We start from the raw sequence: 21,488 nt of genomic DNA, 5'->3' as shown, positions 1-21,488 counted from the left end.
ACCCTAAAAAATTGGGCAAGGAGAGTTCTCCCTGATGGTCCGCAGTTATACTATGTGAGACACATCATAGAAACCCTAAAAAATTGGGAAAGGGAAGTTTTCCCTGATGGTCCGCAGTTATACTATGTGAGACTTATCACGGAAACCCCCAATATTTCTGAAAATTGTGGTTCTACCTTGGGGACTTGGAAAGATGGTTATATTTTTGGAGACTCGGAATGGGGGTTTTGTTTTGATGACTCGGAATGTGATACCTATCTTGGAGGCTCAACAGGAATGTGGTTATACCTTGGGAACTTGGAAAGTTGGTTTTATTTTGGAGACTCTACCTGTGGGGTTCCTCTTGGAGACTCTTTGGATTCTAAAGCAATGAACAATGTTCTTTATTTAATGACGCTTGATTTAAGCAATATCAAGAAAGTTCGAGGAAGAAAATGCTGGAAAATTCTTTCTTCCCATTTCTACTTCTTCAAACTTGAAAGCCTTGAAAGACAGAATTGGAGGAAGTGGAAAAAAAAAAGAAAAGAAATACGTATTTAAAAAAAGAAGAAAAGAAAGATTATGTTAGGGTTTGGGTGGGATTTTGAATGTGAGGGTTAGGGATGGGGTTGGGTTAGGGATGGGGTTGGGTTAGGGTTGGGATTTTGAATGTGAGGGTTAGGGTTGGGGTTGGGTTAGGGATGGGATTGGGTTAGGGTTGGGATTTTGAATGTGAGGGTTAGGGATGGGTTGGGTTAGGGATGGGGTTGGGTTAGGGTTGGGTTAGGGATGGGGTTGGGTTAGGGATAGGATTGGGTTAGGGTGGGATTTTGAATGTGAGGGTTAGGGATGGGGTTGGGTTAGGGATGGGGTTGGGTTAGGGTTGGGATTTGGAATGTGAGGGTTAGGGTTGGGGTTGGGTTAGGGATGGGATTGGGTTAGGGTTGGGATTTTGAATGTGAGGGTTAGGGATGGGTTGGGTTAGGGATGGGGTTGGGTTAGGGTTGGGTTAGGGATGGGGTTGGGTTAGGGATGGGATTGGGTTGGGTTAGGGATGGGGTTGGGTTAGGGATGGGGTTGGGTTAGGGATGGGTTGGGTTAGGGATGGGGTTGGGTTAGGGATGGGTTTGGGTTAGGGATGGGGTTGGGTTAGGGATGGGGTTGGGTTAGGGATGGGGTTGGGTTAGGGTTTGTATATTATTATGACTCACTCACACATACACACACACACAAAAGTTAAGCCCCAACTGGAAAGTTGAGGGATTCTGTGTTTGGGGTTCACAGATTTAAAAATGTATCCCCATTATACACACACAAAAGTTAAGCCCCAACTAAAAAGTTGTGGGATTCTGTGTTTGGGGTTCACAGATTTAAAAACGTATCCCCATTATACACACACAAAAGTTAAGCCCCAACTAAAAAGTTGTGGGATTCTGTGTTTGGGGTTCACAGATTTAAAAACGTATCCCCATTACATTTTATTTATTTATTTATTATTTTCAAGGGTATTATCTGCTTACTTGTGTTTTTTGTAATTCTTGCGAGTAAAATGAACCCAAGATTTCTTCTCCATTTAAATCATATAATTTGTAGGTCCAAGGGACTGTATCCATTACATCAATGATTTTAAATAATTCACGAGTCCATTTTTGTGTATAACCTTTCTCAAAATGACTTTTCCATTTGTATATTCTTACAATATCACCAACTTTAAACTTGGGCTTTCTCAAATTAATCTCCTTTTCATATTCTAATTTTGTAAATGTTTCTGATGGTTTTGATTTTGTTGATGAATGAACTGTATTATTGTAATTATCTACAATATCCTGAATTAAATACACCCATTTTTGAGAACCGAGTTGTGTGAATTTTTTATATAATTTCTCTTTTAAAGTACGATTAAAATGCTCAATAACAACTGCCTTTCCTTCATTAAAGGTGCTGTATAATTTAATACCCTTCCCCTTAAGAAATTTCATGAATATTTTGTTATAGAACTCTGTTCCCTCATCAGTCCATAACTTCTTTGGTTTCCTTTTATCCCGATCAAATATTAGCTTAAAGGCTAACATTAAAGTATCACCCCTTTTATTTTTTAAAGGGACAACCCAGGCAAATCTACTCCTCAAATCAATAACGGTTAAAGCATACCTGTATCCCCTGTCATTATTCAATTCAATTAAATCAGCGGACCATATGTGGTCGGTGTATTTAGAATAAACCTTCCTTCTTTTAAACTTTGTGATTATAGGTTTGTGTAATTCTTCAGCCAAAAGCTCCTCAGTCTTGATAACATCATTAGAGCCTAATAGTTTTTTGAGGAATAACCAAGACCAAGTTTCAATTTAGCATTTATCAAATTTCTCACAATAAATCTATCAACTTTCTCTCTCAACGTTGGATTTTGTATCAAAGACAAATTATACAACATTTCGCTGTCGGCTTTATGTTTTTCAGTCAACGTAGTGGTTTTCCCATAAGCAATATCATGCTTCATACACACTTCGTCAACCCTATTTGTAGGTTTAGACCAAGGTTTAGGATTGTCAGCCTCATCTAATCTTTTATCCAGGTTTGTTCCTGGACCACAGAAAGAATACCCTGGAAGGTGTAATTCCCCTGGAATTCCAGTTGTTGTAAATTTACTTCCTGACAGAAACTTTTGTATATCTCCTCCTCTTTTAGGTGAGATGAATTGGCACTTTTTAGAGCCACACACTTGACATATTCCTTTTTGATAAACTCTATTATTTTTAGCTTTAACATAAGAGATATTTTTGGATTTAGTTTTCTTTTTACATTTGAGACAATAACTCATATTTATTTATCAGAAAAATTCCGACAGAGTATCAAAACCTTTTTGGTTTTCAACATATACATTTCAATCTTTATTTTTAAAACATAAAGAATCCTAAGGAATGCCTTCACTCTCTCCTCCATTTATTTACAAATAAAAACTAACTAAAGTCAATGACACCAACATCATCAATCACATAACCTTTTCCTTCTTCTTCTTCTTCTTCTTCACCACTTTCTCGTTTAAATCTCCTCCCTGAAATTGAAGACATTGACGTTGTTATTTTTGAAACCATTATCTTCATAAGAGTTGTTAATTCTTTAATTTCCTCTTCGGTGCGTTGAGATTGATTTATTTGCTGTAATACACTCAATCTTTTACGAATCTCACCGATTTCCATCTTTTTATATTTTTCCTCCCTCTCTCTTTGCTCCCTTTCCTCCCTCTCCTCCTTCTCCTTTTTCTCCCTCTCCTCCTCCTTTTTCTCCCTTTCCTCCTTCTCCTTTTTCTCTCTTTCCTCGTTCTCTTCTTTAACTCCTTCCTCATTTATCTTAGCAATTTTTGATATCAATATTTTCACAGCATTCATTCTTTCTTTATTTTCCTCTTTGGTGAGTTGAGATTGATCTTCTTGCTGTAATACATCCACTCTTTTTTGAATCGCTCTGATTTCCATCTCCCTCTCCTCCCTCTCTCTTTGTTCCCTCTCCTCCTTCTCTCTTTTCTCTCTTTTCTCCTTCTCTTCTTCAACTCCTTCCTCATCCCTTGCTACCCTTGAGTTTAAACCCCAAAGAATATTATACATATACTCATCTGGATTTTGAGATATTCTTGTATCTATAATTATTTTTCTCATAATAGGATACCAATAAGATTTGTTGACGATTTCTAAAAGAGTTTTATATTTCATAACTTTGAGAAGTTCATTTTTATTTAATACTTTAAACAAGTCTCTATTTGTGGGTTTAACAATATCAGTATAAGGCCAGTTTTTTATGACAAAATTCCCATGTATATGCTCCAAATCATAAGGTATGTAATACCGAGCACCCTTTTCTTGTAGGTATCCTTGAATACAAAAATTATAATTCTCTTGTAGTCTTCTTCCTGCCATTTATGTATCAGAAATATATGTGAGATTAATATTATGACAGGTAATACCACCCCATCTTCCCACTACCAAATCGGTTTGTATTCCTCGGCTTTCTATCCTTATCTCATGACCTTCCTTCTTTGTCATGCTAACCATCGCTATACTATCATATATTTTTCTTTTCTTAAAACCATGTATTTGTTGCTTATTAATTGTACTTCCACATAAATCCATATCCTCACCAAGTGGATAATATTCTTCTTTACGAGACTGATTCAAATCATGTAGGTCTTCTATGTTTATTGAAAAAGACCAATTAAACCCTAAATCAGGCATATCATACCCCCATTTATTAATTCGCATATTAACTATATGTCCTTCTTTATAAAATTCAATTGTAAGCAGGTAGTTAAATTCAATGAGGAAAGGTGTATGGTCAGTATAACCAGGTGTTGTGGTTGTAAATTTTACTTGTTTAACAAAACGTGCTATTTTCTTTAAAAATATATATTGTGATAAATCACTTAATCTAATTAAGTCATTCGCATCTGTAGGGTTTGGATAATTGATTAATTTATAAGTATTCTTCATATTAATATTTTTACTTACACTATATTTTTGTCGTTCAGCCTGTGCCTTTGTATAATAATTTGATAAATCAATATCCTGAGAGGATTTTCCAAAGATAGAACCATCTTTTCCAACATAAGTCATTTATATTAGATTAAAAATGATATCATAAAAATTTTCATTATTGTTGAGTTGAAATAATACATATAAACATAATTGACCACAACATTTAGAATTAATTTCTTGAACTTGAAATGTTTGATAAACACCATTCTGTAAGAATTGTATTACTTCAACAGGTGGTGGCATACCATAACTATCAAAATAATATTTATCCTGACTATTATGAATACAAACCCAATGAGAACCATTCTGTGTGTCTAAATTCATAATAATATTCTTTGTATTCTTATTTATATGTATTAATTCATCTCTCATACAAATAACCACATTATCAATTTTTAGTGTTTTACAATACTTAGTAAGTTCTATATTTGACGTTGTATTCTTTCCAAATTGTTTAAACCATTTATCCATTTATTTATGAGAAAGATACAATCCATTACCCCGTTTAGTTAGTTTAACACCCGCTTGAGCGATAGAGGAAAGCATATCTCTAACCAACAATCTAGCTTTATCAGGTAGACTTTCAAGTTTTTGAGCAAAATCTACAATTACACCACTTCCACTAATTTGTTTCTCCAACTCCTTGTTATGTCTTTCCAATTCTTTTTGAGCTTTTAGTTGTGCCTTCCTTTCGTTAGCAGTTTTTACCGCTGCTGAAATACCACCAGTCAATGCTCCCACCGCACTTAAACCAGCAAATAAAGGAATTAGAAACGGGAGAAATCCTCCTCTTGACTCGTCTATTGAATATTTCTTTAACATAGGTTTTGTCATTTTAATTTTAAGTGAACCAGTATCATTTAGTGTTTTTACATGTGTGTGTGTGAGTAAAACATCAATTCTTACAGCTCCTTTTCTTTGAATTGTATTAACATTAATAATACAAGGCTTTTGATTTTGAATACAAGATGTTAATTTATTAAGATTGATTTGATTAACATATACCCCAACCATTTATTTATGAGAAAAAACCTATGTGATATTAATCATAACACCATTATCTGTATTAATCTGTAATTCTGTTTCCTCCAAAAGCAAACAATATGCATTAACCTCTTCACTCTCCCCTCTTTCAATGTATAGAGAAGTATCCACTCGATTAGACTTTATAGTTTCCTTTTGAGAACTCAGGTCAATTGCGTAGATTGTATAAAGTTTTTGAAACGCAACCATATCCAAAATAGGATCATTATTACCATTACTTTCACACACCTTTTGGTAGGACTTGTAGGCTTCCACATAATCATTTTTTTCCCAATCAATTTCCAATCTATCTCGCGGATAAAATGTGCCATCAAGAGAAACCCGAAGTTGTTTCACCTTAGCATTATCACTCAGCGCATTATTCTTATTAGTACCGTCCTCTCCATCTGGTTTTTTTAAAATGAGCCAGAGGTATCGTGGCTTTCCTTGAAGAACACCCAAATTCCAAGTGTAGGTAGTGTGTTCCAGTTTAACGTGTTGACATCTTCTTTTAAGGTATGATACATTTAGCGGTTTCTTTGAGTTAAGTCTTCTATTTAACATCTCTTCCGTTTTAAGATTAGGAGTATATTCACTGATATACCAACACAAATCATTAATAACAAATTTATTGTTGTCTCCAAAAGCATTTTCAACCCCAAAAAGCAACCTATTTACATTATCATTCCTTTGTAGTTGAAATCTAATTTTAAGACCATACAAAACTTTGTCATAATCACAAAATCCAAATATACCTTTCAGAGGTACTGCTACGGTAAAACTATTCTCTGGTTTTGTGTCATCATTATACATTGCCTTCCTTTGACTATAACCAGGGTCTGTGTTTGTACCCGTTGACATATCAGGAATAAAACCTTCAACAGCTCCCTTACCCATTCTATCACCAAACGAATATCTATCTATAATTCCAGTAATCTCTGTGTGTTTGTTTGTTTGTACGTTTGTACGTTTGTTTGTCTGTGACCGCTGTTTCTCGACAACTACCGGTCCGATATACTTGAAACTTGCCAGGTATATTGCTGGGGACCCGAGGATGTGCCTTTTCAAGGTTTGAAATTAATCGGACAAGTAGTTACCGAGCTATGGCGATTTAGCCGTTCGCCGTTCGCTTTGGCTTTGCGAATGGACCAAACCATTCATGTAAATAGAGGGGGGGGGGGGGGTTCTGTGGTCGTTCGCTTTGGCTTTGCGAATGGACCAAACCATTCATGTAAATAGAGGGGGGGGGGGTTCTGTGGTCGTTCGCTTTGGCTTTGCGAATGGACCAAACCATTCATGTAAATAGAGGGGGGGGGGTTCTGTGGTCGTTGCGAATGGACCAAACCATTCATGTAAATAGAGGGGGGGGGTTCTGTGGTCGTTACTGCCACGTGGTTTCAAAGTTTTTTTTTGTTGTTGTTGTTTGCACGCATGTTTTTTTGCACCCACGTACGGGCACGCCCTAGGATGTTTACACACACACACCCCTACACAAATTTTTTTTTTTTTTTTTTTTTGGCAAGGAACGGGCACCCACGTACGGGCACGTCCTAGCTTATATATAGTACGGGCATGCCCTAGTAGTGTAAATTTCATCATTTCAGATGTAGCAGAGACATAATCAACCGCTTCAACCTCTTGTGTTCCAATATACAGGCGAACACTATCAAACATTTTCCAGAAGAAATCATTTACGAGTGTAGCATTAGTATTATTCGCAGCCTTAGTGAATTTAAATTTACACAGCAAGAAACTATCAGCTATATTCAAGTAAGTTTGTTGATTATTTATTTCAAAACTTTTTGTTCCGTTTGAATTCCAGTCTGTTCCTGTTATAGCATTTACCTTAAAATAGTCTTCCTTTTTTGTGGAGTTTGAAATGATAATTGTATCATCCAAATCATAGATACTATCAATCGCTTCCATACTTGTATTTATATAGTATTAAAATCGTTGAAACCCTGACCCAAGTATTTTAATGATTTTTTGTCGTTCTTGTGAAGATAGTTGAGTTTTACCTTTTTTTATTTCTTTGATTGCTTGTAATTTATGAGACTCCTTTTGAGCATCTTTTATACTCTTTATAGCACCCGCAACGGAGCCCACGGCAGAAGCAGTTGAACCAATTAGGTCTTTATGTTTAAGGATGGTTGAACCAATACCCATTAGAGTATCAATTATCCCATCTCCTTTATTTCGAAATTGATGACCTACACCTCGTTGTCTCTTAGGTTTATAGTATCCTTTACCCACATACCTTGTATAGTATGGTGAAAGGTACATGCCCTCCCCTGTAATTATTTTATATTTTCCCAACTCATGTTTTCTCACAATAACCATTATTTATTTATTGAAAAACTTCACGTAGGTGAATTCTGATGGATATAATTTCATCATTAAAGGATATCATACGATTATCTTGGTCGGTTATCCTAAAACTTACTCTGTATATGGTTTTTCCTGACACAGGTAAATAGACAAGATTTTTTGGTTCCATATTAAATTTATAACCAATCGGGGTTGAGTATGCACTGAATGAAAATATTGTATTTGTTCTTATTCCATCATTATAAGCACCATCAATCAAATCACAATGAATTAATACTGAATTTATACCGGAGGATATTTGGATAACATTATCACTGTAAAACGTCCGTTATTTTCAAACTTTTTTGAAGAGAAACCCAATAGCTCTCTAAACGAATTTTCAATCGTGAAATCAACTTTATAATTATTTTTAAGTTTAATAGTTGATTTTGAAGTGTGTTTTTGAATATCTATTACAATATTTTTTGGTTCATCACCTTTTTCTTTCATAAGGCGAGAGACTTCTGAAGATATTTGAGAAATCTCGTAAGCTCCAGGTGAAACGGTTATAGTTTTATATCCACTTCCTGGATTATAACTAAACTTGTTGTTTTTCTCTGTGATATTAAAAAGGGTATTGTAAGTTTCCATTGACAACAAAGATGCCTCATATGAGGTAAGGGGGTCAAGTTGTAGTGGGTAAGGGAATGAAGCTGTGTAATCGCTCGTTGTGAAATTAAAACTAAGAATTGTGCTTCTCATCTTATTTAATATCTAATAAAATATCTTTGTATTGACATTTATTAATTATTTTCATGTTCATCAACTGATCTAAAATGGCTGAGGATTCATTAAAACAATTGTTGTTTCCAGCCTTCTTACTACCTAACAACAATAATAGCCTATTAACTAATTGTGATGGGTCATTTGGAAGAAAACTAACACCCGAACCAAGCTTACTTAAAGCATCAATAATATGTTTCTCCTTCTCATTCTTCTTACTTTTACCAGCAACAGAAACTCCATAATCAAGTGCATTTAGCAACTCAATATATACCCTATCTTCCTCTCTTTCCATATCAAGTGGTTCCTCAAAATATTTTGAACCGCTGAATCCGGGGTTTGTTAGAAGAAACATTAATCTTGGAGTTAATTTAACATTTGGTTGAGTAGAACTCAAGAACATCAATTCATCATTAAATATCAATACCTTTTCTTTCACAAGATGGAACACTGCTGGTTCTTCTGTTGGAATGAGACCTGCTCTGGTTTTTGAATCTGCCAAATATTCATTGTTTTGAAGAGCTTCCACTACATAATTAGGGGGTTGATTTACCTCCTCAAGTTTCTGAAATAATTCTTCATCATTATATTCTAATTTTCCAAGTTCTTGTTTTGTTATCTGACTAAAATCTTTGAGCATTTGAAGTTTTTTCGGAGTAAATTCTACCGTGGGAACTGTAGGGTGTTGAGTTTTTAAAAGTGGTTTAAAAAATTTCTCTTGTTTTCTTTCAAAGGCTTCTTCACCAGTTAGTTTCTGTCTCCGTTTCTTCTTTATCTCTTCCTGTTGTTTTACAACTTTTGAAACCAACTCTTGATGTTCTTTAAACTTTCTTGCTCTTTCTTCAGTATTCATTTTCTGTATTTATTTATTGAAAAATATCATTTAATGAATTGTAAAGGTCAATGGGAAAATTTTCCTTTTCTTCATCATTATAGTAAATGTGTTGAAATAAATCCTTTTCTTTAAATATTTCATCAAATTCTTTATTGGTATTAATACGAGTTGTTATTTCTTCTTCACTAATACTTGTATCTCTGCTTTTCATACGTTTGCGTTGAGTCTCCTCATCGATATCAAAACCGAATGATAAAATCTTAACTCCATCACCACACAAATGTTTAATAATTTGTCTCATTCCTTCAGGATTAGTTTCTAAAATCCCAAGACCATTAGATTTTACTTTATTTAACTCACTCTTACAATGTGAATATTTTGTAGAACCAAGAGAGACCTCCTCAAATATTTGACCTTCGTTCCTCAATCGCATATGTTCCTCCATTGAAATGTAGTAATAATCTTTCCCTTCTACTTCTCCTGGTCGCTTTGCTCTGGTTGTAGTACTCACAAAACGAATCATAGGGTGTTTTTAAAAAAAACTTACAATCTTTTCATTTTTACTATTCAAGAGTTTAGATTTATGAAAGTTCTTTCCTGAAGCAGATTTACCCACAAGATTAATAATAATAGTTATCATTTATATATGTAATTATGTTTAAAATAAAAATACATCCTTTAATATCTCATCTTGTTTCACAACATTATATTTATATTTTTCAATCGTGTGTTTCATATAATTTTCAAATTCTTTTTTACTACATAACGTAGAGCAATTATCTCTCCAAAAATTATTTACATCTATTGAATTTAACTTAAATAAAATAAAAGTATTGGCATTGTTTCTTATTGAGCGTCGAGGGAGTTGAAAATATGATTGACTAAGATATATACAATTACAAGAAGAATGTCTCCCTCTTGTATAGTAGCTATCCATTACTGTTTGGTTTCTCTCATTAACACAATCATCAAAGATGACGAGGTTCTTTTTTGATTTATCTAAATCTTGAGGTGAAGGTATATCATCCGTATTATCACTGAGAATACAAGTTATGGGTTTTGGTTTCGATTTTGATTTCTGTGTATCACAAAATAATTGTATTATATCTTCAATATTATAATCATTTAGTTTGTTTTGAAGTTTAAATAAACCGATAATGTCTTCCTTTTTAAGACCTGCATTAAAACCCTGTGAGAGTAGTTGATACTCGGGTTGAAAACTTGACTTCGTAAAAATTATTATATTATCATAATCTAAAAAGTTGGGGGTAAGGAGTATCTTTAAAAGCAAACAGGTTTTTCCACATCCGCTTGAACCAACTATTAGACATCTCAATGAATTTGGAATGTTTTTATGGTTATTAAATTTTATCTTATTTTCCCAAACGGGTAAAAAATCATTCATTTATATATTTGGAAAACAAGTCATCCAACTTTTTTTGAGCTATTTTAGAAACTCTATATTTTATCCTGAGTTCGGGTTTAATTTCAAAATAATTCATTATTTTATTTATGTAGTATCTTGTATTAACATTTCCATTAAAATTATTTTGAATAATAAATATCATTAAACCCTTATACATTTCCTCAATACAAAGAGTCTCTTTCCTTGTAAGAAATGGTGTATTATCACCATAATGCTTAACATTCATCTCTCTTATTAATCTTGTAAAGTAATTCATTTTTGGTTCTAATTTAAAAGAGTTATATGTTGTTTTTTATTTCTTATTATCATTAATTAGAATATAATCACAGAATAAACATTGTTTATATGAATCCTCATCATTAAGCCCCACTCTATCACAAGCCGGACAATTCTCTAATTTATCATATGGAGAGTCTGGAAATTCTAAATATCCTTCAGAACTTATCATATTTATGTGGTAAATTTTTACTTAAACTAAATGCAAGTTTATTCATTAATAAATACAATGTTTCAAAGCACAAAAGACAAATTTCAATCAATCTCTACTTCGGTGAAAGATATAGAAAAATATGTCAAAGATGTTAAATTGAACAAAGATAAATATGGAAATTTTTGGGTAAAACCAGTTATGGAAAATAACATGAGCCCCTCTATTTCATTTAAAGGAAGAGCTCTAACTATACCTGGAAAGACATCCATTAAAGTAAATCTAACAAAAGTTTCTCCTCTACTCCTGGCAATTTATTCAAAGCTTGAAAAAGTGATTGACCACGATACTTTGAAAAAGAATGATAAGACCATCAACAATACTCGTGGAGAAATTTGTATTTACTTTAATAATCCAAAGGGTGTAGATCTAAGTAAAATGAATGATGTTAATATTTCTGGTGAAATGTCATTTAGTTCTATGATAGTTAGAGATTATTTAAAGATAACTTTTGATATTAAAAATGTAGAGATTGAATCCGTTAATGAAAGAAAGTATATTGGTATAGATGGAAAGGTTTTTTCTGCTAATTAAATATGAGTCATTACAGCAGTGAAGATTTTACTATTTCATTGAACTTGGACGATAGTGATGATAGTATTTCATTGAACTCGGACGATGGTGATGATAGTATTTCATTGAACACAGATGATAGTTATGATACTAATAGTTTGTGCTCAAATGATAGTTATGAGAGTAGCTTTATTGATGACTCTGAGTATGATTCTGAGTATTCATGTGATAGTTATGACTTAGATGATTCTGAGTGAAAAAGTGTTTTAGTTTAAGCACAGCGATATATATAAAACGGAGCTGTAAAGCTCAAAAGTGTTTTATTTTAAGCACAGTGATATATATAAAACACCACGTTTTCTCACGCTATAAATATGGTTTATTGTGATACTTGCGAGAAGGAAGTAAAATATTATAAACAACATATTCTCACCGCAAAACATACATACAACATTCTTAACAAACTTTCCCCTCTTCCACCTAAAACAAAACATTGTAAGGTCTGTAAAACAACCATCCTCAAGAAGGGGTTTAAAGCCCATCTTAAAACGAACAAACACTTGTCAAAATTGTTTACTATTAAAAATACTGATGGTGCTTTCAAAAGACATATCAGGATTCGAATCTTTAACTTCAAACCTCCCGAACCAAAGTCTATAGTTGATGCTGTAGAAATAGTCAAACCTGCTGTTCAAACATTGATTGAAAAAACACTAAAAGAAATGAAACCATTTAAATTTTATATGGGGGTAAAATTAGAAATGACAAAGGATAAAGGAGTTATAGATACACCATACATGAGAACTGAGCCACACTTTATATCTTCATATCAAGATTTTAAAACATCAGGAGTCTATGCTGAACTTATTAAACAAGAGCAAGATGTGGATAATTCAATCGTAGGAAGTGGATTCAATATAGGAAAAATTATTTACATAGACATTCATATTCTTAAATCAGATCCTCTAAAAGCTTCTTCTTACATTGATTTACCCAGTGTTATCAAAAATAGAAAAGCAGTTATCAATATCAAAAATAAAGACAATAAATGTTTTCTCTGGTCTATTTTAGCACACTTACATCCTCCACATTTTCATGATGAAAGAGTATCTCATTATAAAAAATATGAGAATACATTAAATACGAAAGATCTAAAGTTTCCGATGACTTTAAATGATATTCCTAAATTTGAAAAGATGAATAATTTATCAGTTAATGTTTATGGTCAAACAGAAACAAACAACATTCAGGTTTTAAAGCTTTCTGACAATTGTAAACAAACTCATATTAATCTTCTATATTTTAATTCAGAGGAAAATTCACATTATACATACATCAAAGATATTACAAAATTAATAAAACCACAAGTATGTAAAAGAACAAATAAAATATATATTTGTATGCGTTGTCTTAACTTCTTCCATACACAAGAAAGATTAGATAAACATTCAAATTATTGTGGTGAACATAAATCAACGGTAATCAACATGCCTAAAAAAGGCTCAAAGATCACATTCAAAGATGAAAAGAAAACAATAAAACATCCATTTGATATATATGCTGATTTTGAAAGTATTTTAGAAAAAATTGATACTGCTTCTCCAGATCCAAAAGAATCATACACAAATAAATATCAAAAACATACTCCTTGTGGTTTTTGTTATTATATCAAATCATCCGTTGGTGATAAATATAACAAGTTAGAGATGTATAGAGGCTCAAATACCCCAGAGGAGTTTGTGAAACGACTAGAAAAAGACTGTGTTCGATTAACCAAGATAATGAGAGAAACCAATAAACCAATGTCCTTAACAAGTAAAGAAAAAAGGGAATTTATAAAAAACAATGTCTGTCATATTTGTGAGGAGAAAATTGGTAAAGGTCTAAAGGTTAGAGACCATTGTCATCTCACTGGTAAATATAGAGGTCCGGCTCATCAAAGTTGTAATATTAATTATCAACTCCCCTCTTTCATTCCTGTCTTTCTTCATAACAACGCTCATTATGATACACATCTATTTATCAAGGAACTCTCAAAGACTTCTGGAAGTATCTCAGCAATTCCAAACATGGATCAGAAATACATTTCATTCACAAAAACAATTCACACATCTCCTATTACTCATATCAGATTTCTTGATACATTTAAATTCATGGCAAGTCCATTGGCTAACTTGGTTCAAAATCTAAAAGAGTTTCCATGTCTTTCAGAATATTTTTTTAGATAAAGATTTTCTAACACAAAAGGGAATTTACCCCTATGACTATATGGACTCATTTGAGAGATTCAATGAAACACAACTTCCTTTAAAAGAAAATTTCTATAACAAATTAAATAATAGTCATATATCTGATAAAGATTATGTACACGCACAAAATGTTTGGAAAAAATATAACATTAAGAATCTTGGTGAGTATCACGATTTGTACCTCAAAACTGATGTGCTTTTGTTGGCTGATGTGTTTGAGGCTTTCAGAACAATCTGTCATTCTGGATATGGATTGGATCCTGCTCACTATTACACTGCTCCTGGATTGGCTTGGAGCGCGATGTTAAAAATGACAAAACAAGTTTGGATTTGATAACCGATGTTGATATGCTTTTGATGATTGAAAAGGCAAAGAGAGGAGGAATTTCACAAGTCTGTTCAAAGAGATATGCTAAAGCAAATAACAAGTACATTCCAAATTATGATCCATCGGTAGAGAGCTCCTACTTGATGTATTATGATGCGAACAACCTGTATGGCTGGGCAATGTCTCAGGCTCTTCCTTATGGAAAACTTAGATGGGTAAAGGAAAAAGATTACAAAAAGGTTTTACAAGATGTATGTATCTCTACACAAAAAGAATTGGATGATTCAAAGGTTGGTTATTATTTTGAGGTCAATTTGAAATATCCAGAGGAACTTCATAACCTACACAAAGATCTCCCATTTGCTTGTGAAAAGGAAAGTCCAAAGAAGGAGTGGTTAAGTGATTATCAACAATCATTTAATATAGGTGAATCAACAGAAAAATTACTTACTACATTATATAACAAGAAAAATTATGTTCTACACCAAAGAAATTTGCGACAATATTTATCAAAAGGTCTAAGAATAGAGAAGATCCATAGGGTTCTAAAGTTCAATCAAAGTCATTGGTTAAAGGGGTACATTGATTTTAATACACAAAGAAGAACAGAGTCAAAAACAGATTTTGAGAAAGACTTTTATAAATTGATGAATAATGCGGTCTTTGGTAAGACCATGGAAAATGTGAGGAAAAGACAAAATATCAGACTATCAACATCTTGGAAACAAGCATCAAAATTAATTAATAGACCGAGTTTTACTAGAGCTGAGGTCTTTACTGAGAACTTTTGTGCGATCCATTTGATTAAAGAGAGTATTGAAATGGACAAACCTATTTATATTGGAACATCAATTCTTGATTTATCAAAGTCATTAATGTATGATTACTTTTATAATAACTTGAGGAAGAAATATCAAAATGATGTTAATCTACTTTATATGGATACAGATAGTTTTATTTTGCAAATTAATACTGATGATGTTTATTCAGACATGAAAAAGGGCATTAATATCTATGACACTAGTAATTACAGTCCAGAGAGTGAGTTGTTCTCTTCTAAAAATAAAAAGGTGATTGGAAAGTTTAAGGATGAATTAGGGGGAAATGTCATGAGTGAATTTGTGGGATTGAGGTCTAAGGCTTATGCTTATAAATACATTGTGAATAACGTCGAAAAGACTGATAAGAAGTTAAAAGGTGTAAAGAAAAATGTTATTAAAGAAACAATAAACTTTAAGGATTATTATAACTGTTTAACAACAAAGAAAGAAGAGTTTAGAAAGATTAATGGAATAAGAAGTTATAAACATAAATTATATTCAGAAGAGATGAATAAGAAAGCATTGGGGGCTTTTGATGATAAGAGGTTTATTTTAGAAAATGGAATTGATAGTCTCCCTTATGGTTATATAAGTATATAAGTGATAAGTTAAAAAGGGGGGTTAGGGATTTTAACGGGCTACCGCCGCCTTTTTTACTATTATATAAATGATAGAACCAAGTACCAACCAGACTAAAGAGTGGAGGTGTAATCAACCTTGGTATATAAATGGTAAACATAACGAATGTGAAAAATATCAAATAGGTATAATTGAAAAGACAACTGGTAAAACAATTTACAAAACAAATAAGAGAATTAATTTAAATACCGGTGAATTGGGTAAAAAAGATGGAAATATTTTTGAGTGGACGGAAAACTTTGATGGTTGTCAGGAAAATATATACTTTAATTTAAAAATGGTATGTGGCACTGGAGGCGCTCAAACAAGAACATTGAGGGAGGTTTACCATTTTATTTTAGCTCAGTTAAAATATCTTGATAAAGAACCAAACTCAAACATATTTTTTGTTAATGTATTAGACGGTGAGGAGAGTTGTAGGAGAATTAAATTATTTCCCACACATAAACAAATATTTGTAGGGTCGTTGTTTGAGTGGGTCAAAGATGATTCACCAGATGATATTAAGAGTAAAAGGTTAAAAGGTCCATAAGGTCAGAAGGATCACAGGTTCACACAGAAGGACCATTGTTTAAGTGGTCTAATGAATAAGGATAACATGTCAAAAGGTTAGAAGGTTCGTAAAGAACAGGGTGAGAGAAATAGAGGTGTTTAGGGGCAATGAGGGAGGGGAAAAATTAACATGTAAGTCAATGGGAAAATGAGAGTGTCCCAGAAGCAACATATATACACTACTATTATCCTGGGATCCTAAGCTGGCACCCTAGCCGCTAGCCCAACACCAGGGTTATTTACAAGTTGATACTTTACATCGTTTACAAGTTGATAATAGACTTCACAACTTGCAGTGAAAGATTTCTTATTTTGATGAGTCATTTATACATTGAAGACAAGGCTCACATAGTTTGAGGCGATATATATATATACATACAGTTGTGGCCAAAAATATTGGCACCCTTGCACTTTTCTCAAATAATGCACCATTTCTTCCAGAAAATTGTAATTGTTGACATAAAAAAATATTTTGGTATCTACATATGTATTTCTTTGGTTTGCAGTGGAACAATGGGTTTCATATGGGTCTGAATGGGTTTCTCTCATCTCCTCTTCCTGTTCAGGCTGGAGTTCCCCAAGGTAGTGTTCTGGGCCCTGTGCTTTTTCTGGTCTTCATCAATGATCTCTCTGACTCTCTTGAAAATCCTCTCTATCTCTTTGCTGACGACTCTACTCTCTGTCGCTCCATTCCTCATCCCTCAGATCGGCAGTCTGCAGCCTCCTCACTCTCTGCAGACCTGGACAAAATCACAGACTGGTCAAACAAGTGGAACATGTCTTTCAATCCTGACAAATCTCACACTCTTACAATGTCTCTCCGAAAGGACCGACTGGACAACCCTCCCATCTACTTTCTCAACAATCCTCTCCAAGAAGTTCTGTCGCTCAAGCTTTTGGGTCTCACTATCTGCCATGATCTTTCTTGGGAAAACCACATTTCCAAGCTGGCCTCCAAAGCCAGTCGCCGACTGGGCATCCTCCGTCGTGCGAAGTCCTTCCTTGGCACACCTGAGCTCCTCACCACATACAAGGCTTTCATCCGCAGCTCAATGGAATACTGTTCCCCCCTCTGGGCTGGTGCTCCTGCCTCACACCTTGCTCGGCTTCACGCTGTTGAGGCCAAAGCTTTCAGAATCATTGGAATCTCCTGCGATGTAGTCAACGCCGAGGGCCTTTCACTCACTCACCGCAGGCAGGTTGGTGGTCTTTCTGTCTTCTACCGACTCCTCTCCGGCCTTGCTCCCCCAGCTCTCTCTGTGCTCTGTCCCCCCAATATTCCTTCAGGTCGCACAAGATCTGCCTGCAACCCTCTTCTGGTTAAACTGCCAAAGTCTAGGCTCTCTGCTCACCTTCACTCTTTCATTCCCCTTTTCTCCCGCCTCTGGAACAAACTCCCCCACTCCCTTCAATCCCACTCCTCCCTCCAGGTCTTTAAAACAGCTGTTCACCACCATCTCTTATCTTCCCCCATCGAAAACCTTGATCTTTTCTACCCCCGGTAATTCACCCCAGAGTCCTTGCAGTGTTCATATGTTTAATCCTCTCCCACCTCCCCCCAAGTCCTCCCGATGTCCCTGCTCTCAAATGTTGTGTTTGTGTCCTTCCCCCTCTCTTTTGTGTCCTCCCCCCTCTCTCCCCATCTTGTCTACCGCTCCCCTTGTTTTTTGTGTTTTGTGTGTCGATTTGTCTTTTTGTGTGATTAATGTTAGCTCTTTCACGAGCCTCGATCTTGTATACAAAAAAAAAAAAAAAAAAAAAAAAAAAAAAGCTGAATATATATATATATATATATATATATATATATATATATATATATATATATATATATATATATATATATATATATATATTATATATATATATATATATATATTATATATATATATATATATATTATATATATATATATATATTATATATATATATATATATATTATATATATATATATATATATTATATATATATATATGTATATATATATATATATATATATATATATATATATATATATATATATATATATATATATATATATATATATATCTATATCTATATATATATACATATATACATATATATATACACAGTGCATTCAGAAAGTATTCAGACCCCTTCACTTTTTTCACATTTTGTTATGTTGCAGCCTTATGCTGAAATCGTTTAAATTCATTTTTTCCCTCGTCAATCTACACTCAATACCCCATAATGACAAAGAGAAAACAGGATTTTAGAAAGTTTTGCTAATTTATAAAAAAAAAACTGAAATATCACATTGACATAAGTATTCAGACCCTTAACTCAGTACTTAGTTGAAGCACCTTTGGCAGCGATTACAGCCTCGAGTCTTCTTGGGTATGACGCGAAAAGCTTTGCACACCTGGATTTGGGGATTTTCTGCCATTCCTCTCTGCAGATCCTCTCAAGCTCTGTCAGGTTGGATGGGGACCGTTGGTGGACAGCCATTTTCAGGTCTCTCCAGAGATGTTCGATTGGGTTCAAGTCAAGGCTCTGGCTGGGCCACTCAAGGACCTTCACAGAGTTGTCCCTAAGCCACCCCTGTGTTGTCTTGGCTGTGTGCTTCGGGTCATTGTCCTGTTGGAAGGTGAACCTTCAGCCCAGTCTGAGGTCTTGAGCGCTCTGTTTCAGGTTTTCATTGAGGATATCTTTGTACTTTGCTCCGTTCATTGTTCCCTCAACCCTGACCAGTCCCCCAGTCCCTGCTGCTGAAAAACACCGCCACAGCATAATGCTGCCCATCACCATGCTTCACCGTTGGGATGGTATTGGGCAGGTGATGAGCGGTGCCTGGTTTCCCCCAGATATGACGCTTAGAATTGAGGCCAAACAGTTCAATCTTGGTTTCATCAGACCACAGAATCTTGTTTCTCACAGTCTGAGAGTCCTTTAGGTGTTTTTTTGCAAACTCCAAGCGGGCATTCATTTGTCTTTCACTGAGGAGAGGCTTCCGTCTGGCCACTCTGCCATAAGCCCAGATCGGTGGAGTGTTGCAGTGATGGTTGTCCTTCTGGAAGTTTCTCCCATCTCCACACAGGATTTCTGGAGCTCAGCCAGTGACCACCGGGTTCTTGGTCACCTCTCTTACCAAGGCCCTTCTCCCCCGATTGCTCAGTTTGGCCGGGCGGCCAGCTCTAGGAAGAGTCCTGGTTGTTCCAAACTTCTTCCATTTAAGAATTATGGAGGCCTCTGTGCTCTTGGGAACCTTCAATGCAGCAGAATTTTTTTTGTAGGCTTCCCCAGATCTGTGCCTCGACACAATCCTGTCTCTGAGCTCTGCAGGCAGTTCCTTCGACCTCATGGCTTGGTTTTTGCTCTGATATGCATTGTCAGCTGTGAGACCTTATATAGACAGGTGTGTGCCTTTCCAAATCATGTCCAATCAATTGAATTTACCACAGGTGGACTCCAATCAAGGTGGAGAAACATCTCAAAGATGATCAAGAGAAATGGGAGGCACCTGAGCTAAATTTCAAGTGTCATAGCAATGGTTCTGAATACTTATGTCAATGTGATATTTCAGTTTTTTCTTTTTAATAAATTTGCAATACTTTCTAAAATCCTGTTTTCTCTTTGTCATTACGGGGTATTGAGTGTAGATTGAAGAGGGAAAAAATGAATTTAAACGATTTCGGCGTAAGGCTGCAACATAACAAAATGTGTAAAAAGTGAAGGGGTCTGAATACTTTCTGAATGCACTGTATATATATATAATTATATATATATATATATATATTGTTGCGGATTTGAGAATCCTGCACGTTGATTATAATTGTTGTAAATATCACCCTCTGTAAATAATAGTAATTCCTTGTAAATACCTCCATTAATTGTAAAGATCAAAGGTCGTCCTTTTAGTTAGTCCATCGCACACACGTAGAGAACCATAGAACCTCTCTATAGTTATTTCTTTATTATGTGTATTAGTTAAGGCTCTGTTTTCCACTAGTTGACATTGCATTGCACCAAATGAAATGAGGTAGAATCCCCTTTCAATTGCCCCAAATCCCCATTCAATTGCCAACTGCATTTGCCTCCATTATGCACGTGGTCAAGCCTCGGAGAAGAAGGGGGAGGAGCTACATTACGGGCGTGGCACGCACCTCGTCATCAAGGGTGGAGCCAAGAAACAACCAACCACAAATCAGTGGGTATGGCTTGGTAGGGCGTGTCATATAACCCGCGGCGCGACGCCCCCACCTCAGATGATTGAGGGGGAGAGATTTGTAAGGGGCCAGACGAGTGAGGGCGACGCTGTTTCCAACCAGCCTTGCCACGTCAAGCTCCGACGCGCTGCTGCGAACATCCTGGCGGTGTGGACCCGAGGGTGGAGAGTCGGCGGCTGTTCGCTCCCGGCCCGGCCGTTCTCCTGCGTCCAGCTGAACCTTCCTCTCCTTCCAGCCATTCGTTCCTGCCTTCATTCCCCATTCGTGTAAGTCTGACTGTCGTCTGTCTGTCTGTGTTGTCTGGGGAATAAGTTATGCCTGTATAGATAAGCTAGAATTGCACTGTGTCTTAATTCCTCTTCTGTAATTATTTTTGTATCTTTCCTTCTCCCTTGGTTTCTTTGATTTGTACATAATTAGTAATAAATTCCTGTTCTTCCTACCTTTGCCTTCTTTCTTTCCCATCCGATCGCTTTCGTCCTGTCCCCCATTGAGTTCCTGTGGCACGATTTGGCCAACGCTCAGAATCGGGTTTAGTCTTTGCTAATGGTTCGAACCGCGGGCTGCTAAAAACCGCTCGGCAAAGAACATCTTGCCCATGGTCTCGAGCGGAGTTGCCCACCTGCCTCGTGGAGGGATTGCCGGAGGTGTACGGGAATCCCTTGACCAATCACTTCGGGCAATCCCGCCCCACAAGGGAGCGGGGTAGCTTCAGGATCGGAGACGGCCAGTGCAAATAGAAGGGGGATTAACCCCCCCTCCCCCCCCCCCCCCCCCCCCCCGCTAAGGGGAGCGCCATCCTCCGTTTCCACAACAATATATATATATATATATA

General features: G+C 35.3%; 1 protein-coding gene across 6 annotated transcripts in view; it reads right to left on the bottom strand.

Moving 5' to 3' along the window:
* LOC137436543 (plexin-B3) overlaps positions 1-21,488 on the bottom strand; it is a 151,455-nt gene that overhangs the window by 6,860 nt on the left and 123,107 nt on the right. The gene's annotated exons all lie outside the window — the stretch shown is intronic.

This window comes from Myxine glutinosa, chromosome 11 (assembly GCF_964187855.1).
Source record: "Myxine glutinosa chromosome 11, kmMyxGlut1.1, whole genome shotgun sequence".
NCBI classification, from domain to species: domain Eukaryota; kingdom Metazoa; phylum Chordata; class Myxini; order Myxiniformes; family Myxinidae; genus Myxine; species Myxine glutinosa.
The sequence above is the reverse complement of the archived record's forward strand: the minus strand, read 5'-3'. Positions and strand labels throughout refer to the sequence as shown.